The following is a 22,858-nucleotide window of genomic DNA, read 5'->3' as shown; positions in this document are numbered from 1 at the left end:
TGCGATTGTGCACATTGCAGCTTGTACGGAAAATTTAGGAATTGACAAGATCACTGTAATGCAGTGTTGTTTTTAGCCATTTTCTCCCTTTCTACGGGTCATGAAAGGTCAGCCCAGCTAATGATGTCCCGTTAATTACATGTATAGTTTGTGTTATGTTTTAACCTATTTAACCTGTGCTGTTCCTTGAAATAATTGTAATTTAAAAGCAGTCCCGGTCCAAGCCAATGAGTAAGCCTTCAAATTGTAGTGAGAGCCAAGGCATTCCCAAAGAGGAGTGTTGAGGCATGCATTGGGGGATATCCTTGCTTGTAATGTGGGTTCTGTTCAGTGAAAGTCCTGAATCAAAAATGGGTAGACTAAATGAAATCTCCAGCAGCTGCAGGCTCTCATGCTTACACATATCCATTGGTTTACCAAAATCTGTCATTTTGAATCCGGAGGTGAGAGGGGAAGGTAATTGGCTAGACTTTCCCACAGATATTACACCGGTATTTGGGATGGCAGGTAGCCTAGTGGTTACAGCGTTGGGCCAGTAACCGAAAGGTTGCTGGATCGAATCCCCGAGCTGACAAGGTAAAAATCTGTCGTTCTGCCTCTGAACAAGATCGTTAACCTACTGTTCCCCGGTAGGCCGTCACTGTAAATAAGAATTTGTTCTTAGCTGACTTCCCTTGTTAAAGGTTAAATAAATATAGCATTTTTACATTTAAAAATAAATTACATTGGCCTATTGTCAATCATAGAACAAATTACCTTTTACCACTCACCTTGGAATGCCCCTTCTTTCAATGGGCAAAGCAACTTTAACCAGCAAACTGAGAAGAGTATCAATTTAATTAATTAGCAGCATGGGATGTAATTGGTTTGTGAATGGGTCTCAAGAATGCTTGGTTTTGCGTGTTAAGTGTGTGTGTGTTTGGCATCGCATCCTTGTTAACACCTGAATCGGGGTGGCTGTGTTCAGTGGGCTTCACGCAAGGCTTATTAAACCCTACGCAGAAACAAACAGCCCAGATGAATGGCTCCCTGCAACTCTTAATTAGCGGGCCTTCCCAACGTTTCGACTCGATAAGCTACAGCGGAAAACGCAGTTGTGGAACACGTGGTCACCAAGAATCACCAGGTCCCGGGTGACACATACCCTTTCTCACTACCATGCCAACACGAACCTTGCTGTGCTGGAATATATATTTTGTTTTCCAGTATAGTTCCAGCAAAGATGGTGGATGCGTAACCAAGCCAGCCCAGTATGACATGGCTCAGATGAGTAGTGTGAACAGGATAGCCTTTAATTGGTTCGATCAGACAAACTGAGACCTTTTGAATAACTCCTTTCATAAGAACATTTTAGGTCCACAGGGGTCCTAATGCCACCGTGTTCTGTTGTGTTGGACCTCTGTGTCAGTGACCAAAAGGTTAAAACACGTAGGACACCATGATGGCTAATTGGCACCCTTGTTCTGGATGAGTAGTTTGCCTCTGTTGGCTTTCACAACATCCCCATTTCTGGGTGTTCCTTGTTGGGTTAATTCTGTTTTTTTGTTAAGATGAGCTTAAAATGCAAATGAATGGACTGCAAAGGTAGGCTGGGAGGTTGGGATGAATTGGTAAAAGGAACGATAATGAAAGGCTGATGGACTGAGAGAGAAGTGGTGTCTATGCTTGGTCCGTTGATCATTTGCATGACACTCGAGTGAAGATGAGTTGACAGGGGGAAGAAGATGTAGGGATAACAAGGTTACAAGAAAATTCAACTTTTACATTGGCATGTATAAAGTACTGCTTAATAGACTTGTAACATCTCCATTTAGGTGAGAAGACCATTATGTACCAATACCCCCTCAGACTTGGTTTGATGAAGAGAGGTGGTGATATGTATGCAGGTTTTGTATGCAGGAACTGCTGTCTTGGACACACAGACTGAAGTGACACTATAGATTGACATTAGTACCTCACTTCCCACCTGTCAATGCAAAGATGGTTCCCTTCTTATAGCACTTCCCAGATCCACCAGGCAGTAACTTCTCAGATTTTCTCAAGGTTGATTGTGCAGCTGCAGTGCTACACTACTGTAGCTCTCCTTTTGTTGCACTGTGTACATTTCAAATCTGAAAAAAGTCCTTTTGAAAATTGCTTAGACAAGAAATCACTGTTGCGCCCTACAAAAACAATATTATTTCAGTTTTATGTTGTGCCACGTCTTGTTAAATGAAGTGAATTTAATTGTCACCTTCCACAATGTATTTTTTAGTTTTTTGTGTCCACCAAAATATGCCATTCACACATCACACCACTTTGACCTTGTGACCTTTTGTAGAACATGTATCCTGTCAGGGCTTTGCTCTTTTGACCTTTTTTCCCCTGTGTTGAACTCTGTGTCCCATGTTCCCAGGGGGACGTGTCCTGGCTGTCATGTGTATCCCTTATCGTCATCCAAACACTGTCCCCTTCATTTACTGTATCTGTAGTGATGTCTATGCTGTTACGATTCAGCCGGAGATGTAAAGTAGTGTTAACAGAACTGGTTGGTAAACACTGAACGCAAGTCCAGTCTAGTTATAATTGAATTTCTTTGCTCTCGCTGTCTTCGTTCTCTACACTGTCAGTAGGTGAAGGAGAATCTTGCACTCCATTTTTCTGTCAATAACTGTGCTGTTATCAATGGCGTCCATCTTGGACTCTCCTTCAGGACAGCGTTCCTCAACGTATGTGTTTGATTCCAGCACCACCTGATTCAACTAATCAATCCAGCCTTTGATTTGTTGAATCCGGTGTGATGAAATGGAACAAATAGCTGCAATGGTTGGGGGTCCCCGAGGGCTATGTCCTAGTCATCTTCACCCACAGCCCTCTCCCTCCCTCTCTCATATGAGCATGTTTATGCACTGGAACAGATTGCTATTCTACCCCTTGAGATATTTCCTCATCCGTGTCCTTTATGGCAGCGTCAGCCCACCATGATTACAAAACTACGGTTTACCTTCTGCAATAGGGCACCTTTGTGTGGCTGTGGCCAGACCTCAAATGTATTTCGTTCGTACAGTTAGTGGCGTCAGCCCACAGAAGGCATCGGAAACGAGCAAGATGTTTTCATATGCTCCGTCTTTGTAGCTTCCTTCCTTCTCTCGCTCTTCCTTCCTGTAACCTATTTTCACCTGGCCCTGTATAGTGGGATCTTGTGTTGTCCTTTTGTGTATGTGTGTGAGTGTATACGTGCCCATTACTCTTAGGTTGAGACAAGTGACTCCGCTGACGCTATCTCCACTTGATGAAGCATCCCTCCCGTAAGAGTATCAGTTGTGTGATTCAAGGGGTTAGTGCTCACAGGGTTTAATGTAGAAAATCAGTCTGTGTGCGTCTGTGTTGATGTCTTCACTGTACCTATTATTCTCTGCTCTCCTCTCATTTCGTGGAAGACATCGATACCCTCACTGCCCCATTCAACCCCATTTTACAAATCTCTCAGCTACCTCAGTCTCTCCAGATGGCCTAAATTCCAGCATTTTTTTTCCCCCTTTTTCTTTTTTTTGTTTAAACAACGAATGCCCCACCCTGTGGTCTGAAGTTCCGCAATGATCCCATTTTGTCAAGGTGCCAGGTTTTAGAATCAACGTCTCGCAAGAAGTAGATTTTCCTCTTTCTGCCCTGAAAGCACAGGGGCTTCATTGCCCCTCCCCCACCCCCTCTCTCCCTCCCTCCCTCTGACTTTTTCTCTCTCCCTGTCTTCGTGTGACGTCCTGACCACTAACGGCTACATATTAAGAGATAATTCCATACCCTGAGGTTACAAACCGGCTTAGACTGGCTCTCTCACGTTTTGACTGTGCTGGGTACTCTGGGTAATAAAAAAAAGAAAAGTGAACAGAATTGTGACTGTTTTTTAAAGGAACAGGAGACATTTATGCCAAGAGTGACATTAAGTTAGGGTACTGTGTCTGAGAAACACAGGCACATCCACAAATACAAGTGGTGGATGGAGTAGACTACAGATTCTCATCGCAAAATGTGGGGATAACCACACATTCTCAATGAACGAAACTCAATTCATTACAGTAGACTTGTTTTCATGGTGAACCAATGACTTGGGGTGGTTTCTGGTGCCCTCTTAAATTGCACTTATCTTTTGTTCTACCCTTGCCTCTCCAATTCCTCCTTAAGGAGGCAGAGTACCTCCAAAAACAGTGTCACCAGTCATTGTTATGTAGTTACATTACGGTAAGGTAGGTCAGGGAAAATCCAGTCTCAGTGAAAATCGTAATTAGTTCATCTGTATGCTAACCTACTGTATACCCCACAGTGCTGTATGTCAGCATGCCCACTTAAAATGAAAGGTTTCCATGCTTGATATGCACACAAAATCATAATCTATAAAAGCACAACGTCATGACCATATGACCAACACTCAAAAATGAAACTCATTGGTCTGAATAGACCAGAAAACAGCATGATATTTCAGTAGAAACATAGCTGGAGTATCAATGTTGTTCAAAAAAAACTAATTTTATGTTAGATAAATTATAAAACATTATCAGCTAAATATTCACACCTCAGTACCCAATCATTTTCTCATTTGAGTGTAACCGATGTGAAATGGCTAGTTAGTTAACGGTGGTGCGCGCTAATAGCGTTTCAATCAGTGACGTCACTCGCTCTGAGACTTGAAGTAGGGTTTCCCCTTGCGTTGCAAGGGCCGCGGCTTTTGTGGCGCGATGGGTAACGATGCTTCGTGGGTGTCAGTTGTTGATGTGTGCAAGGGTCCCTGGTTCGAGCCCGGGTTGAGGCGAAGAGAGGGACGGAACCTACACTGTTACATTGATGCTGTTGACCCGGATCATTGGTTGCTGCGGAAAAGGAGGAGGTCAAAAGGGGGGGTGAGTGTAACCAATGTGAAATGGCTAGTTAGTTAGCGGTGGTGCGCGCTAATAGCGTTTCAATCAGTGACGTCACTCGCTCTGAGACTTGAAGTAGGGTTTCCCCTTGCGTTGCAAGGGCCGCGGCTTTTGTGGCGCGATGGGTAACGATGCTTCGTGGGTGTCAGTTGTTGACGTGTGCAAGGGTCCCTGGTTCGAGCCCGGGTTGAGGCGAAGAGAGGGACGGAACCTACACTGTTACATGAGCGTATCATGGTTTTCCAGGAAGTGCTGATTAAAAGATGGGTTCCATTGAAATGAATGGAATGAATTCCCATTCAGGTTCAATTAAATTAATGAAATGAGTTTACACTCAAATTCAATGTAGAGACGTTACTGGAACTGGAGGTACTGTAACAAATTTCATTTCGATCCCAGTGTATAGGTATGTGTCCATCTGTTTGTTGTATTATGGAAATTGGTGTTTAGGATAAGTCTTTTGTTGTTGGTTTTTTTCTCCTTTTTTTTCTTTTCTCATTCGTACTACCCCAAGCACTGAATATCCCACACCGGTCTTTGAGACAACACATTTTGTTAATGAGCATTCTTCAGAACCCATCTGATCTTTGTGACCATGGGTTATGTCATTTATGTCTTTCCCAAATGAAACATGGGAAACTAGCCTTTGTCATAGGGCCTCAGATGAGCTAGATTTGTTCTCAGCTATGTAACCTAAACTTATTGGGTCCTGGACCAATTTGGTCTCTGATTGGTAACCATGATGACCCATTGGGTTCTTGTCCGTTACCGCCCGTATGGTAGTCTCCAAAAACCCAGACTGTGAGACAGCCCTGCCGTCTGTCGGGGACTTATTGGAATTAAATCCTGGGTTGTGTTCATTTGGCAACAACTGGAAGAAAACTGACTGAACTGGAGGGAGGGACAACATTGCAAAAATATTCCCTAAATAGTTTAAAACTGAAGAACACAGCCCTAGTTGAAGATTCATTCCTTTTCTTGGTAATGCTGCTACTGCTTGCTGCTCACCACTGATGGTCCCTCAAGGCCACTGTCGAGCTCCGCCATGTCAGCTACCTCGGGGCTCGCGTTTGTGCGCTCGACTCTTTGTCTCCAAACTTCACACCCCCACACACTTCCTCCACTCTGCCCCCTGCCACTGCCCACCCCCCCACCCCTCTTCACCATCACCACCCTCCTCCTCCTTCCTAGCCGCCCCTCTCTCCCTCCCTCAGGCGACAGCAGAACAGGAATTGATTAGTGGCACGGCTTAAAAATAGAAGGGGGTCGGTTGTCATGGCGATGACCACAATGAACTGTTGTCTTGTTTAATGAAGACCAGGGGTGTGTTTTACGTATTGTGGCTGAGCAGGGGTAGTGCGAGCGGGAGGAGAGACGTAGGTGTGTATCGATGCGAGTGTGTTCGCTGCCTGGAGGAGAGACGTGCGTTTGGTGTTCAGTAGATGAGGGAGACATGCTCGTATTTTATGTTAGTGTGCAGGTGTGCACATATGTGTTTGTACAGTTGAAGTTGCAAGTTTACATACTCCTTAGCCAAATATATTTAAACTCAGTTTTTCACTATTCCTGACATTTAATCCTAGTAAAAATTGCCTGTCTTAGTGTCAGTTAGGATCACCACTTTATTTTAAGAATATGAAATGTCAGAATAATAGTAGAGAGAATGATTTATTTCAGCTTTAATTTCTTTTATCACATTCCCAGTGGGTCAGAAGTTTACATACACTCAATTAGTATTTGGTAGCATTGCCTTTAAATTGTTTAACTTGGGTCAAATGTTTCGGGTAGCCTTCCACAAGCTTCCCACAATAAGTTGGGTGAATTTTGGCCCATTCCTCCTGACAGAGCTGGTGTAACTGAGTCAGGTTTGTAGGCCTCCTTGCTCGCACACACATTTTCAGTTACCACAAATTGTCTATGGGATTGAGGTCAGGGCTTTGTGATGGCCACTCCAATACCTTGACTTTGTTGTCCTTAAGCCTTGGAAGTATGCTTGGGGTCATTGTCCATTTGGAAGACCCATTTGCGACCAAGCTTTAACTTCCTGACTGATGTCTTGAGATGTTGCTTCAAATATATCCACATCATTTTCCTCCATCATGATAACATCTATTTTATGAAATGCACCAGTCCCTCCTGCAGCAAAGCACCCCCACAACATGATGCTGCCACCCCCGTATTTCACAGTTGGGCTGTTGTTCTTCGGCTTGCAAGCCTCCCCCTTTTCCTCCAAACATAACGATGGTCATTATGGCCAAACAGTTCCATTTTTGTTTCAATTTGACCAGAGTACATTTCTCCAAAAAGTACAATCTTTGTCCCCATGTGCAGTTGCAAACCGTAGTCTGGCTTTTTTATGGCGGTTTTGGAGCAGTGGCTTCTTCCTTGCTGAGCGACCTTTCAGGTTATGTCGATATAGAACTCGTTTTACTGTGGATATAGATACTTTTGTACCTGTTTCCTCCAGCATCTTCACAAGGTCCTTTGCTGTTGTTCTGGGATTGATTTGCACTTTTCGCACCAAAGTATGTTAATCTCTAGGAGACAGAATGCATCTCCTCCCTGAGAGTTATGACGGCTGCATGGTCCCATGGTGTTTATACTTGCGTACTATTGTTTGTACAGATGAATGTGGTACCTTCAGACGTTTGGAAATTGCTCCCAAGGATGAACCAGACTTGTGGAAGTCTACAACTTTTTTTCTGAGGTCTTGGCTGATTTCTTTTGATTTTCCCATGATGTCAAGCAAAGAGGCACTGAGTTTGAAGGTAGGCTTTGAAATACATCCACAGGTACACCTCCAATTGACTCAAACTATGTCAATTAGCCTATCAGAAGCTTCTAAAGCCATGACAATTTTCTGGAATTTTCCAAGCTGTTTAAAGGCATTGTCAACTTAGTGTATGTAAACTTCTGACCCACTGGAATTGTGATACAGTGAATTATAAGTGAAATAATCTGTCTGTAAACAATTGTTTGGAAAATGACTTGTCATGCACAAAGTAGATGTCCTAACCGACTTTCCAAAACTATAGTTTGTTAACAAAACATTTGTGGAGTGGTTGAAAAACGAGTTTTACTGACCCCAACCTAAGTCTATGTAAATTTCCGACTTCAACTGTATTTATTTGGAAGTCCGTCCGTCCCCCCCCACGCCAATTTTACGTGAATGTTGTTGCTTCTGAGATGAGACTGATTTTCTCTGTCACAGTCTAACCCTTGATAGGCTTACTCAACCTAAGGGTAAACAAAATCCACCAATATGAAATGAGATGTTGTAAGTCTGTCAACATCTCACGGTTGCAGTGCTTACTATTGACTTTGAACCCACATCCTCTTATTCATAACTCCTGAGCAGTTCAAGCCAACCAATTACATCTCTGTTGCCATGGGCGCAATCCGCCTAATTGGCCTCATTAGTGTCAGAAACTAGCCGTATGCAAATTCTGGTCATATTCCCAGCAGAGCCCCCCCATCTGAGTAATATTCGTCAGGGCTGCCAGTGTGTGGGTTGATCAGGATGTAGGTCCAATTAGTACATTAACCAATGAGCTTAGCTGCTGCCCCCTGCCCAGACCTCCCATTGGCTTTAAAGTTTTTTTTGCTGTGCCTTGTTTTTTTGCTATTCCCAGACATAATTTTATCAGCACAACAATTGTGATATGGTTGACCTCAAATTCCCTTTCTAACAACATAAATGTGTTACTGATCAGTCCTAGGCCATAGTAACATTATATATCTACATTTGTGCGAAAAGAGCACAATATATGTGAGTTATGGACTGCCACCTTTTGTCCGACTAATGTGAACTTTATTTGTGATCTGTGTCTACCAAACTCACAGCACTGATGGTCTTTCCAGAAAATAAGTATTTTACATTTTTCGATTTTATTGTGTTGATGAATTGATTGTATATTTATTTGTAAATGAGATCAAATAATTCAGCATTAGCTGCTATTGATACCATGTAATGTTGCTTCATTGAAAAAATGTATGAACTATTCTCTCTATCTTGTAGCTCAATCAATTGACCCACTTACCATCACCAGTTTGTTTTTCTATGTAGTTGCACAACATTTAGTGCAAAAGCCAAGCTAACGGTATACCTCCCAGCAACTCGTAAAGCTAATTGGCTCATTGTTCCAATTCTCTGCCCTGCCTTAGTGTGCCAGTGAATTTGTCAATAATCTGTTTTAACAGATTTGGTGACTAATAAAATGGGCTCGTCTACATCTCCCCTCCGTTTTCTTGAACGATGGGATTTAGACGTTCTCGCTGTATGCTTCCACTGTTTTCTGCTTACAACATTTGCAAATCCAAGTAGTTTTCCAACCTGAATCAAGATTTATTCCAATCGTAAGACCAATACTAATCAAAGTATTGATTTCTATCAACTAGATTACTGTTTTTTATTTTTATGAACTCATCAACGTTGATTTTTGTGGTACTAAGCCTGGAAACCAATACAAGGTTAGATAATTATTAAGGAATGGGTATGGAGCTCTTGTAGGAAACCTCTGTAGAAACCAAGCTTTGGCCCCAAATGAACCCGCATCTCTGGCATTTTGGTGCTGCTCACCATTTGGTAAGCTCAAGTTCCCCTATAATGCATCTTCCTTAACTCTAAGCACTATAAAATAAAAAAAGATGGCTCATCTGCAAATGCTATTACACCGAAGAGATCTTATTGAGTGAAATGGAGGGAAAGGCGGAAACAGGACCTCTGCAACCCCAGCGTTTCTGACCTATATGGTGTTTTGTCTCCTGCGCCGTTATGAGGCGCATGAATGGCTGCAGCGTGAGATCATGAAACCAGTGTCTGCTGCTGAAGTAATATTTCTGCTTTATGTGCCCTTGGGGATGTCACACTCTCGCTTGGTGCGTTGTCGCCTGTGTAAGCGAGTTCAGTGTCTGTGCCCTGCTGTGCAGAGCCCCATCGGACTGCTCTCCTAATCACAAAGGATTGGCTGTTTGTCGTGACGACCTTCAACCCCGAGCAGGGCAGCTCAACCGCCTTAAATCTGGACTTTGTCTCCATTGTGCAGAAATGTGGGTCTGCCGCCGAATGTTAATCATAAATATCCCTCAGGAGTTCAGAGCATACAGCTACGCTAATGAAAATAGGGCCTTATCTGATCCGTTGATACTAGGGTCGCAAACGGCCTGTGGAATTCAGAAGAACTCAAAATCTGAGTGAGGGATACTCACCGGTTACAGCCAATTTAAACACCAGTCACGTGTAGGAAGCTATTTTCAGCAACCAAAATCATATGACAAATGATATGACCTCCACATGATGTCATTATTCCAATAGCATTATTGCCATGTTCAACTGGTTAACAAATGTTCACCAGTTCGTGAAAGGTTCATAGGATTTCTCTCAGAAATCCATTAATCACAATGGAAAGCCAGTATTTCTATGTTCCGTGTTATTCCTCAGACGGTTTATATTTATCTGTGGTACAAGCACACCAACCTATGTCTATAGTTACTCTATCCTGCTTTGGAACTGGGAATGTGGAACTGGAGATTAGTCAGCCATCAATGGCCATGGGCGCTGAGCTCAAATGAAAGATGTTTGCCCTATAGCCTTAGAGAAGCTGACTCATGCCAACACTTACCTTTTCACTTCATCGACCATATCTTAAACAAATAGGTGCCTATTCCTCATCCGCATGAACTTCCATGAAACACTATAATACAACTTTGAATTATGCAAGCTAGTTAATCAATTAGACTCCTTTTAATTTCAGCATATGTACATAGTCGTGGCACTATCCCTCCAAACCACATACAAGGCCAAGGGGAATAGCAGGACTGGATTGTGCGTTTCCAGAAAGGTGCCCAGCAGCCACACCGCATCCCCAGAGACTTGCAATGCTCACCCTGTCTGACCCTGTGACAAGGCCGGGCTTTTATATCTCCTAACTGGGTCACAGCCCGAAGCTTTGTGATACCATACCACAAATTGCATACATTACTTAGAACACCATACATAAGTGACTTATAAGGCCATGGTGATAACTGTGATGATACAGATGATTTGTAATGATAAATATGTTGACTCGATTAGGGATTCAGCCCCAGAGCATTTCACAAGGGTGAGTGTCCACTTGTGTTATGATGGCGGCCATTTTGTGTGCCTGCTCGGCATCAGATGCGGTGAAGAGGAAAAGGATTAATCGAGCCAATTGAGCTGGTGGGTGATCAGACGAGCTGGATGGGTAGAGCCAGAGATTTTTTTTGGGAGTTTGGCCAGGATCAGAGGATGGAGATGAGGGGGCAGGGTGGTGATGGCGAACACCCCCCCCCCCCCCCCCCCCCCCGTGCCTCTGCGATAAGCACCCCTACCATCAGACGAACGTAACGGTTCAAAATATATATATATGTATTAGAAAAAGAGGATGCTCTCATAGTCTTGTGTGAAGTTGAGTCAGAAAGGGGTGAAGAATTTCTGTCTGCTCTTTCTCTCCCTCTCTCTAGCCCTGGGTGAAAGATGCAGTGCCACCAGCGTTTTGGGTTGGGGAAGGTGGGGTGCAGGAGTTGCGTCAGCCAAATAAATTGGCATGATGCAGATCATGGTGAAATGCGCTGCGGATTCCACCGTATTGTTGCAAATGGCCTTATTACTGTTGTAACCCACCATCTGGAATGTGGCCTGTTTGGTAAACTCTCCAAACCAGTTATGTCTAGCAGCATAGGACGATTGATTGTGTGGATGTTTTGACGTTAAGGTGTCTGGAGGTGGTGGATTTTTGGGGTGCAAAAAAAAGAGGCGGACATTTTGCTGTGTGTGTGTGCTCTGATCTGATCGACAGGCAGCAGTTGTGTGCACATAAAGAAAATGGTGTGTGTCGGTGGGGGGATGGGGGGGAATTAAGGGTTGGCATTATGACAGGGTAGCGTGTCAAGAGAGCGTTTTTGTATTTTTTTTCTGCTCAATCTTCCTCTGTCCTCGCCCCCACCCCCCCACCTATCTCTTCCTCACACAGCATCCCCCACCACGCACGCACACGTGCACACACACTTTTTTAGATGGGGGTAGTGTAATGTAAATGCATTAATAAAAAATAAAGCCCTCTGCTGTCAGTACCTTCGAGGGCCCCCAGAAAGTAAGCATGTGTGTTTATTTTTACAACGAGGGGGGAGAGATGAGAGAAAAAAAGCTTACTTCTATTTTTTGGGGGGGGGTGCAGGAGAAGGGAGGAGTCACTTATGCACACTTCTTTGTGGTGTGGCACAGCTGTAGTAGAATGCCGGAGAGGGGAAGACGAGGGTGGAGCATGGATGAGGGGGGGTTACAAAAGAGTCCCTTATGTTGGAATGGTCTGTTATGTTCCAGTGTGACAAATTTTGGGGGTAGGATGCCCCTCTCAGTCCCCTCACTGTCCCTGGGTTCTGACTGCTCCGTGTGTGTGTGTGTGTGTGTGTGTGTGTGTGTGTGTGTGTGTGTGTGTGTGTGTGTGTGTGTGTGTGTGTGAATGACAGGGTATATTTACAAAAAATTAGCTTTTCTTTCAAAAACGAGGACATTTCTATATATACTACCTTTCAAAAGTTTGGGGTCACTTAGAAATGTCCTTGTTTTTGAAAGAAAAGCACCTTTTTTTGGTCCATTTTAAAATGACATCATATTGATCAGAAATACAGTGTAGACATTGTTAATGTTGTAAATGACTATTGTAGCTGGAAACGGCTGATTTATAATGGAATATCTACATAGGCGTACAGAGGCTCGTTATCAGCAACCATCACTCCTGTGTTCCAATGGCACATTGTGTTAGCTAATCCAAGTTCATCATTTTAAAAGGCTAATTGATCATTAGAAAACCCTTTTGTAATTATGTTAGCCCAGCTGAAAACTGTTGTGCTGATTTAAGAAGCCTCAAAACTGGCCTTCTTTAAACTAGTTGAGTATCTGAAGCATCAGCGTTTGTGGGTTCGATTACAGGCTTAAAATGTCCAGAAACAAAGAACTTTCTTATGAAATTTGTCAGTTTATTCTTGTTCTGAGAAATGAAGGCTATTGCCAAGAAATTGCCAAGAAACTGAAGAACTCGTACAACACTGTGTACTACTCCCTTCACAGAACAGCGCAAACTGGCTCTAACCAGAATAGAAAGAGGAGTGGGAGGCCCCGGTGCACAACTGAGCAAGAGGACAAGTACATTAGTGTCTAGTTTGAGAAACAGATGCCTCACAAGTCCTCAACTGGCAGCTTCATTAAATAGTACCCGCAAAACACCAGTCTCAACGTCAACAGTGAAAAGGTGACTCCAGGATGCTGGCCTTCTAGGCAGAGTTCCTCTGTCCAGTGTCTGTGTTCTTTTGCCCCTCTTAATCTTTACTTTTTATTGGCCAGTCTGAGATATGGCTTTTTCTTTGCAACTCTGCCTAGAAGGCCAGCTTCCTGGAATCGCCTCTTCACTGTTGACGTTGAGACTGGTGTTTTGCGTGTACTATTTAATGAAGCTGCCAATTGAGGACTTGTGAGGTGTCTATTTCTCAAAGTAGACTCTCTAATGTACTTGTCCTCTTGCTCAGTTGTGCACCGGGGCCTCCCACTCCTCTTTCTATTCTGGTTAGGGCCAGTTTGCTCTGTTCTGTGAAGGGAGTAGTACACAGCGTTGTACGAGATCTTCTGTTTCTTTGCAATTTCTCGCATGAAATAGCCTTCATTTCTCAGAACAAGAATAGACTGACGAATTTCAGAAGAAAATTCTTTGTTTCTGGACATTTTGAGCCTGTAATCGAGCCCACAAATGCTGATGCTCCAGATACTCAACTAGTCTAAAGAAGGCCAGTTGTATTGCTTTTTTAATCAGCACACAGTTTTCAGCTGTGCTAACATAATTGCAAAATGATTTTCTAATGATCAATTAGCCTTTTAAAATGATCAGCTTGGATTAGCTAACGCAACATACTATTGGAACACAAGAATGATGGTTGCTGATAATGGGCCTCTGTATGCCTATGTAGATATTCCATAAAAAATATGCTGTTTCCAGCTACAATAGTCATTTACAACATTAACAATGTCTACACTGTATTCCTGATCAATTTGATGTTATTTTAAAATGGACAAAAAAAAAAAGCTTTTCTTTCAAAAACAAGGACATTTCTAAGTGACCCCATACTTTTGAGCGGTAGTATGTATGTATGTATGTATGTATGTATGTATGTATGTATGTATGTATGTATGTATGTATGTATGTATGTATGTATGTATGTATGCACACACACACACACACACCACACACACACACACACTGTATGTGTCAATGGCAATGTGAGGTGATGAACTCTGCCTAGAGGGGGGGGGGGGGGGGTTAATGAAAAATGGTGATTTGGGGTAAAGGGGGATGATGTTCTTGTCTGAAATTATCTGTCCTCCCTCTCGCACAGTCTCTCTATTTTTCGATTCCCTTAGCTGCTGCTGCGTTGGCTGGCAAAGTGCCCAAAGCCGTGAGTCTGTCACGGAATGCGCGTGTGCAGGTTTCTGTGAAAGGAGGGAGGGGTGGGCGTTTAGGCGGAGGGATAAGGGGGAGAGTGGTTGGGGAGAAAGAGTCTGGTTTGTGTAGCAGCTGACTGAAACAGCCATTATATTATGTAAAGGCAGACGGGGGAACAGTGGGGGCAAGACTGACGCGCACCACAGAAGCCGCACTGATTGGCTCGGCCAGTGCCATTGTTGGCCATGCGCGTGCTTGTGCTCTTTTTTTTAATTTTTATTTTCTGTCTCTCATTAGAGGTGGGTGGCTTGGCATGGAGGTTGCAAGGGTGTTTATACATGAAATGGAGACTGTGATTCACATCATGCCTTTTGAGGCATCCAGAATGAAACGAGGCGAATGTGCACTCGCATTTCCCCGACACTCCCTGAGTCCTTATTATTGAGGAGGGGATATTACGTTATCGTAAAAGATTCCTCACTTTTTTTTAAAAAAGAGAACGCTTCAGATGTGGAGATGATAATATTGAGATGTAACAGAATGACAGGCTGAATGGATTTAATGGTGCCAACCAGAAGAATAAGATAATGCTATAGATGAGGGGGAATGATAGAAAGACATCACAAGGAATAATCTACTAATAGGGAAGTGATTAAGCGATAAAAGGGGCCAATTAAATCTCTTATTTGAATTCCAATTGATGAGGCGCTCGCTACATGACATTTTTGTAAAGTTAGATGTAGGGCCTTTGGGATTAATTAGATGATGGTTCCTGTACAATGGTGCAGGTGAACTACTAATGCTGATGGCTCAGTCTTACAAAGGTCAGTTCAAGGCAGGTGTTTGCGTTCTGTGACCCTTTTGGCGGCCAAATAAATCTTCGAACGAGATTCAGTGCTGAAGTTGAGAACATTTTGGACTAGAAAAAGAGTCTTCGAAACAATGCACATTTCAGTAATTTAATGTGCAAAGCTTTTGAACCTTTGTCAGAGCATTTGATTCTCTGATAGCTTAAAACAGAATGTGACTGTTTTGAGAAGGCAGTGAAACCTACTTGCCCTTGAAGAGCTTGACCTCCACATTGCCCTTTACTTGGCAATGACCCGCGAGCATGGTCTGAGAGTTGGGTTTTCAAGAGCTCAGTCTGGCTACCTGTGAGTCTACCCAAGAATATAGATCCTTTTGTAACACTGTTCAAAGTCTGACTCCACGTTTGTAGGTTAACCTGATGTTGAATCATTTGCGACAGCCCCATGCATAGATGAGGCATAAGTTATTCTATTTTGGCAGTTGAAATCACAGCAAATTGGGATCCATTTTGTCTTTGAGACCCTTAACTTTTGGACATTACTTTACTCGTGGTGGGTACTACTGGCTCTTTATTTGGTTTCAAGTTTTGTGAGACTCATTTGCACCAGGACTGAAACCTTAGTGCTAAAGTGGTAGGCTATAAACGGAATACTTCACAAGAAAGTAGACCATTGGTATGTGTTGTGAGGACCAAGGATTCAGTGGAACACAGTCACCAGTCTTCTTCAGACGGTGTGTCTGGAGACTGTGTTCTTCTTACCGGACCTCATCAAACGCCTCCATCTCTGTGAGGTCAAGTGCGAATCAGACCACATCCGTCAACATGGCTGAACACACATAGCGGTTACAGTCTAGCATCCTCTGTGCCTGTCACCAAGGCGAATAAGGTCAGAACGTCAGCAGAAAAAACGTACTATACAAGGTTGTCCACTGTTGGCGTATCTATTTATTATGGCCATTAAAATGTTAGCTATTCAAATCAGATCCAACAATATTATCAAGGGTATAGAAATCAAAGGCTTAAAAACAATCAATTGTCCTATGCTGCTAGACAAAACTGCTTTGGAGAGTGACGACTTATGTTTTCTTTTAAATCTGCAATCTGGATCACTGCACAGCCTCCTAGAGGATCTAGATAATTTCTCTAACCTCTCTGGATTACAACTGAACTATGATGTACATTATTGCGTATTAGATCACAAAAATTACAACTTTTAGATTCCTGTGTAGTTACCAATAAAATAGTCTGACAGTGGACATACTCGGTATTCATATAAATGATCTCACTACAATACATTTTTATAGAAGGTTATCAAAAATGGATAAGATCTTGCTACCACGGAATGGTAAATACCTGTCTTTTTGTGGAAAAATCTCCCTGATTAATTATTTAGTCATATCCTAGGTTACCTATTTATTTACAGTGCATTTGGAAAATATTCAGACCCCTTGACTTTTTCCACATTTTGTTACATTGAATCCGTTTTACAATAAGGTTGTAATCATTTTTTATTTTTAAAAAAAATTTTGTTGTTGAAATTTTTGCAAATGTATAAAAAAAAAGACGTCTACAATTACATACATCTTCAAACCCTTGACTCAGTACTTTGTTGAAGCATCTTTGGCAGCGATTACAGCCTCAAGTCTTTTTGGTTATGACGCTACATGCTTGGCACACCTGTATTCAGGGAGTTTCCCCCATTCTTCTTGGATGGGGAGTGTCGCTGCACAGCTTTTTTTTCAGGTCTATCCAGAATGTTTGATCGTGTTCAAGTCCGGGCTCTGGCTGGGCCACTGAAGGACATTCAGAGACTTATCCTAAAGTCACTCCTGCGTTGTCTTGGCTGTGTGCTAAGGGTCGTTGTCCTGTTGGAAGGTGAAACTTCACCCCAGTCTGAGGTCCTGAGCGCCCTGGAGCAGGTTTTCATCAAGGTTCTCTCTGTACTTTGCTCTGTTCGTCTTTCCCATGATCCTGACTAGTCTCCCAGTCCCTGCCGCTGAAAAACATCCCCACAGCTTGATGCTGCCACCACCATGCTTCACCGTAGGGATGGTGCCAGGTTTCCTCTAGATGTGATGCTTGGCATTCAGGCCAAAGAGATCAATTGTGGTTTCATCAGACCAGAGAATCTTGTTTCTCATGGTCTGAGAGTCTTTATGTGCCCTTTGGCAAACTCCAAGCGGGCTGTCGTGTCTTACCGAGGAGTGGCTTCTGTCTGGCCACTACCATAAAGGCCTGATTGGTGGAGTGCTGCAGAGATAGTTGTCCTTCTGGAATGTTCTTCCATCTCCACAGAGGAACTCTGGAGCTCTGTCAGAGTTATCATCGGGTTCTTGGTCACCTCCCTGACCAAGGCCCTTTTCCCCGATTGCTCAGTTTGGCTGGGCGGCCAGCTCTAGGAAGAGTCTTGATGGTTCCTAACTGCTTCCATTTAAGAATCAGGAAGGCCACTGTGTTCTTGGGGACCTTCAATGCTACATACATTTTTTGATACCCTTCCCCAGATTTGTGCCATCGACACAATCCTGTCTCGGAGCTCTATGAACAATTCCTTTGACCTCATGGCTTGGTTTTTGCTCTGACATGCACTGTCAACTGTGAGAACTTATATAGACAGGTGTGTGTGCTTTTCAAAAGCATGTCCAATCAATTGAATTTACCACAGGCCGACTCCAATCAAGTTGTTGTAACATCTCAAGGATGATTAATGGAAACAGGATGCACCTGAGCTCAATTGAGTCTCGTAGCAAAGGGTCTGAATACTTATGCAGATAAGGTATTTCTGTTTAATATGTAATACATTTGCAAAAAAATATAAAAACCTGTTTTTGCTTTGTCATTATGGGGTATTGTGTGTAGATTAAGGAAACTTTTATTTAACCCATTTTAGAATAAGGCTTTAACGTAACAAAATGTGGATAAGGGGATGGGGTCCGAATACTTTCCGAATGCACTATATGTGGCCTTGCCTACACCGAACAACCTGTTTATTTTAATTATATGAGCAAGCCAGACCAAATTCAATGGGCCTATTTTATATAATGAATATGAATTCAGAGAGGGCTTTAATGATTTAAATATTAAAGCATAGAGAGAGGTTCAAAAGGCTTCAGTCATACAAAAGTTATACTTAAATCCAAACTTGTTCTCTAGCAGATTAGTAAGAATGGCTCACCCGTTTAAAAAAAAAAAAAAGTTTAAATAAATGTTTTTCCCTTTATCCAGATTACAACATCCTCCACTTTCAGTTATTTGAAAATGAAATAATGTACAAAATGTGTTATTTTTAAAACAAGCCATAGAAAGCTGGTTGCAATTTCAGTTTCATCCACCAGAAAAGACAGAACAAATATTATGGTTAACTCAAATATTCCAATTGATCTAAAAAATGTCTACTTTTCCTTAATGATATCATAAATAGGACTGGTGTAGTTATGTCACACATCGAGCTAAGAAAAATATATGGAAATGCCTGTTCTGTCCAAAAATTACAACCAATTGATTGCAGCATTACTGCAAAAATGGAGGAGGCAAGTCAAAGGGGGAGAAGCAAAGGAACTTGTCTGTCAGCCCTATATTAAAGACCAAAATTAGTATAAAATGTTTTGGGTGATAAATACAAAAGTATACCAGTTCCATTTAATAAGGACCAAAGAATTCACATCTGCGCCATACAGGTTGCCAAATATTTCATTGATTTTCAATGTGCCGATTCCATGGTGCTTGGTTTATGAACTTATGCACAAAACAACGCCCGATTCAAAACTTAGTGTTTCAATTTAAATTATTTTACAAAATTCTTGCAACCAATAGAATGTTTTGCATATGGAGGATACAATCATCCCAGCTCTGCAGATTTTGCTTCAAAGACACAAAATCATTTGATCACTTGCTTTGGTACTGCCAATATGTAGCTTGTTTTTGGTCACAGGTTCAGGAATGGCTGACAATAGCAACATTTACCTAAAACTAACTCTGCAAATAGCACTGCTGGGTGATTCGAAAATCCATAGTCAATCGATCAATAATCTAATAATACTCTTTAGTAAAAATTAAAAAATTAAATTTCGAATCTATAGCAACTATGACAATCGAAAGGTTCAGAACTTGTGAAACATTACAGCATAGTTGAAAAATATATGGCAAGTAGAAATCAAAACTGGATGGTTTTCAGAGATAAATGGGAGGTGTTAAGGGTAGCTGAAGGGTAGGACTAAAGGAAAAGAAGGATAAGTAAGGTCACATGTATACTTTGGAAGTAAGTCAAAGTATTGTTGTCCATTAGTTTACTCCAATTAGAGGAGGGGTGATAGGGTTAGGGGAATATAATAATGAAAGAAAATACATTGAACAAAAATATAAACGCTACATGTAAAGTGTTGGTTTCATGAGCTGAAATAAAAGATCCCAGAAATGTTCCATAAGCCAAAAAAAAGTGTTCACAAATTTGTTTACATCCCTGTTATTAGTGAACATTTCTCCTTTGCCAAAATAATCCATCTACCTAACAGGTCTGGCATATCATGAAGCAGATTAAACAGCATGATCATTACACAGGTGCACCTTGTGCTGGGGACAATAAAAGGACACTCTAAAATATGTAGTTTTGTCACACAACACAATGTCACAGCATTATAATGAACGGCCCCATGTCGCAAGGATCTGTACACAATTCCAGGAAGCTGAAAATGTCCCAGTTCTTCCATGGCCTGTATACCCCCCCCCCCCCCCAGACATTTCACTAATTGAGCATGTTTGGGATGCTCTGGTTCAACGTTTACAACAGCGTGTTCCCGTCGTTATCCAACAACTTCGCACAGCCATTGAAGAGGAGTGTAACAACATTCCACAGGCCACAATCAACAGCCTGATCAACTCGATGAGAAGGAGTTCTGTCGCGCTGCATAAGGCAAGGTGGTCACACCAGATACTACCTTTTCTTTATTTTTTAAGGTATCTGTAACCATCTGTATTCCCAGTCATGTGAAATCCAGATTAGGGCCCAATGAAATTATATATATTGACTGATTTTCCTCAGTAAATCGTTAACTGTTGCATGTTACGTTCATATTTTTGTTCAGTGTATATAAAAAAATATATGGGGGGGATTGTAAATTATGCGGAATCTATCTGCAGTATTAAAGCTGATCTGCCCCCTTAAAAGTAATAACTCTGTAGCATAATAATGCTACTGTGTCACTGATAGGCCCTGGCGCTTCCCCTATGAACATTTGTAATCTTTCATCTTCAAACCAGAACAGAAAGGGTAACACAGTTACAACACATGGACGCATGCTCTGATGGGGAAACATCGTGTCACAGAACACCTGCATCGAGGTGGTATGTGTGACTACAGACAAGTCATCCTCCATGGTGGTACTACTACAGCACTGTTTGACTGTTGGTGCAGTGCGCTCATGTATGCATCACTGAAGGCCTCATCTGTCATCTGTTAACTGAGAATGAACTTGGCTCTCCCCGCACATTGTCTGAATATGAATTGAAACAGTTTCTTAATTTGGATGGGTTTTCATTAGATATTGGCTGTATCTGCAATGGAAATCCATACATATATGCTGCCACGGGAAACGTATCTTTGTAGAAAATCCTGGAAATATCTGAAGATTATAACAGAGCCGAACATCCACAGATTTTAATGTACTCAGCATGTTTTTCCCAACATCTTTATACTATCCTTTGATGTGCTGTTTTATTTTATATTTGTATGTCTGGTTGGGATGTTTTCTGTAATATATTTTGACAGCTATCTTGTGTTTTGTCTACGTATAGACAGTGGAAAGCATTTTGTAAGTTCAGTTCTGAACTGTCTGCTTATTGTTGGTCTTTTTACCTCAGAAAGTCCTCTCTATGCAGAGCAAGATCTCAAGGAACCGATGCAGACGTCAGAGCACTATGCAGTGCAACGCCTGATAGTAATGCACTTAATCTCAGGCTTGCTATCTATGCTGACTGGAATACAAATGTATTGGGCAGATAGGGAGTTGCCAGCAGACAAAAGCCGACACACACTGTGTGGGTGTGTGTCCTCGGGCCTTCCATAGCCCACCCAAGCGTGCTTAACTTAGTGTGACTGGCACGCACACACATGATCATTTAGATCGTTTGTACGTGACACATGGTCAAACCGGAGCAGACTGTATGTATGCACACAATTTAACTCACGGGCACTTAAACACGTATGACCTCATGCGCATGACCTCATGCGCATATGTTCTCCACACACATTGATCATACACTATCTAGTATGATCTGGATTGATACTTGCCTCGGAGAAATGTTTCTTCCTATGTGTGTATTATAGGACCTTTTCTTTAGAATCTAAATCTTACGGCTCTACTGTAACTGTACCGAGGGCTCATTTCATGTGCATTATGAAGATGTATGTGTAAAACGTACAATCTGATATTGTTGCCTTATTCAGTAAACATGCAATTACTGTGCCAATGTGTGAGGCTTTTTTAGACTTCCAGCTTGCATTCCTGACACAGGCTTTTGATTGGACCAAATGTTCAGTCAGTCTACTTATAGCAACCAGTCACATGACAAAGCCGTGTTTGTTAGAGGTCATTGGTTGCCACCCAACCGAAGTCTTCCTCACTGATGTGATCCACATAGTAACCACGCACAATTTGGCTCGCATGTGATTTTATTTGATTTTAAGTTTTCAGAGCAAAAATAAATACAAATGAAATGTATTTTTTATTTTAATTGTTGGACTTAAGACTATTAAAAACACTAGCAAATCAGCTCCAAGTCATATTTCATTTTGCAAATCTGTTCCAAAGTATTCCCATGCATAATAGAGAGAGATTTGTAATAATGTACAAATGCAAGCAAGGCGTGAAATGATTGTTTTAGTCAAATATTATCTGTTTGGGCTTCTTGCGGTCAATTTGCAGTCTACGAATCATTTGCAATTATGTTTCGGCACCCTGACCATCCACTAAAGAAAAATCGGCCCACGGCTGAATCTAGTTGATGATCTCTGCCCTAAAGAGATGTCTTGAGCACCACAATGTAGGTTACTTGAAAATGTCAAGTCAATGTTTAACACGCATTCATTTTATTTGTGTGTTCCTTCTCATTCATTCATTCATTTGCTGGATAGGAACTTGTTTTAATATAACGACATGACATGAATAACCGTCATCCACTTGTTAACATAATTGTCAGTTAGTCACGGGTCAATGCACCTGATGTCATCTGGTGCTATAGCAAAATAAGGACACCCCCATTCACTGAAGGTGGAAGAGTTCACTCTCACAGATTCACCATTGAGGATGAGAATTCTGTAGGCTTTCAAATATTTTACAATTTCCCTCTTTTGAAAGACTCAAACATCCCTTTTTTTTAAATATCTATGTTGACTTCAATATTAGTGCCATCAAGTGGTGAATATGACTGGCATCTAATTGTAATGCTTTTGTATTTAGTTCATTGGATGCTGTCAGGGAGTCACCTGATTGCGTAGTTAGTCAGTGGGCAGTCAGGAATATAGTAATCCCACACACTCATTTTTACATGGACACACACATAAAGAGCAACAAAGACCCTATTTTCACTATAAAATACACAGCTCCAGGGCGAGACTGTTCGTTTTGAGGTGTTATCTTCACATAGGCCCCTTCTCAACCATGGTTCATAAGTATCTGTGATGTGTGAAATGCTTTCAAATATTTGGT

The 22,858-nt window shown here is 42.0% G+C and overlaps 1 protein-coding gene across 2 annotated transcripts in view; it reads left to right on the top strand.

Moving 5' to 3' along the window:
* LOC106588560 (transcriptional repressor p66-beta) overlaps window positions 1–22,858 on the top strand; it is a 50,122-nt gene that overhangs the window by 5,392 nt on the left and 21,872 nt on the right. The gene's annotated exons all lie outside the window — the stretch shown is intronic.

This window comes from Salmo salar, chromosome 27 (genome assembly GCF_965601325.2).
Source record: "Salmo salar chromosome 27, fSalSal1, whole genome shotgun sequence".
Taxonomy (NCBI): Eukaryota; Metazoa; Chordata; class Actinopteri; order Salmoniformes; family Salmonidae; genus Salmo; species Salmo salar.
This window is presented reverse-complemented; position numbering and strand designations above follow the sequence as displayed.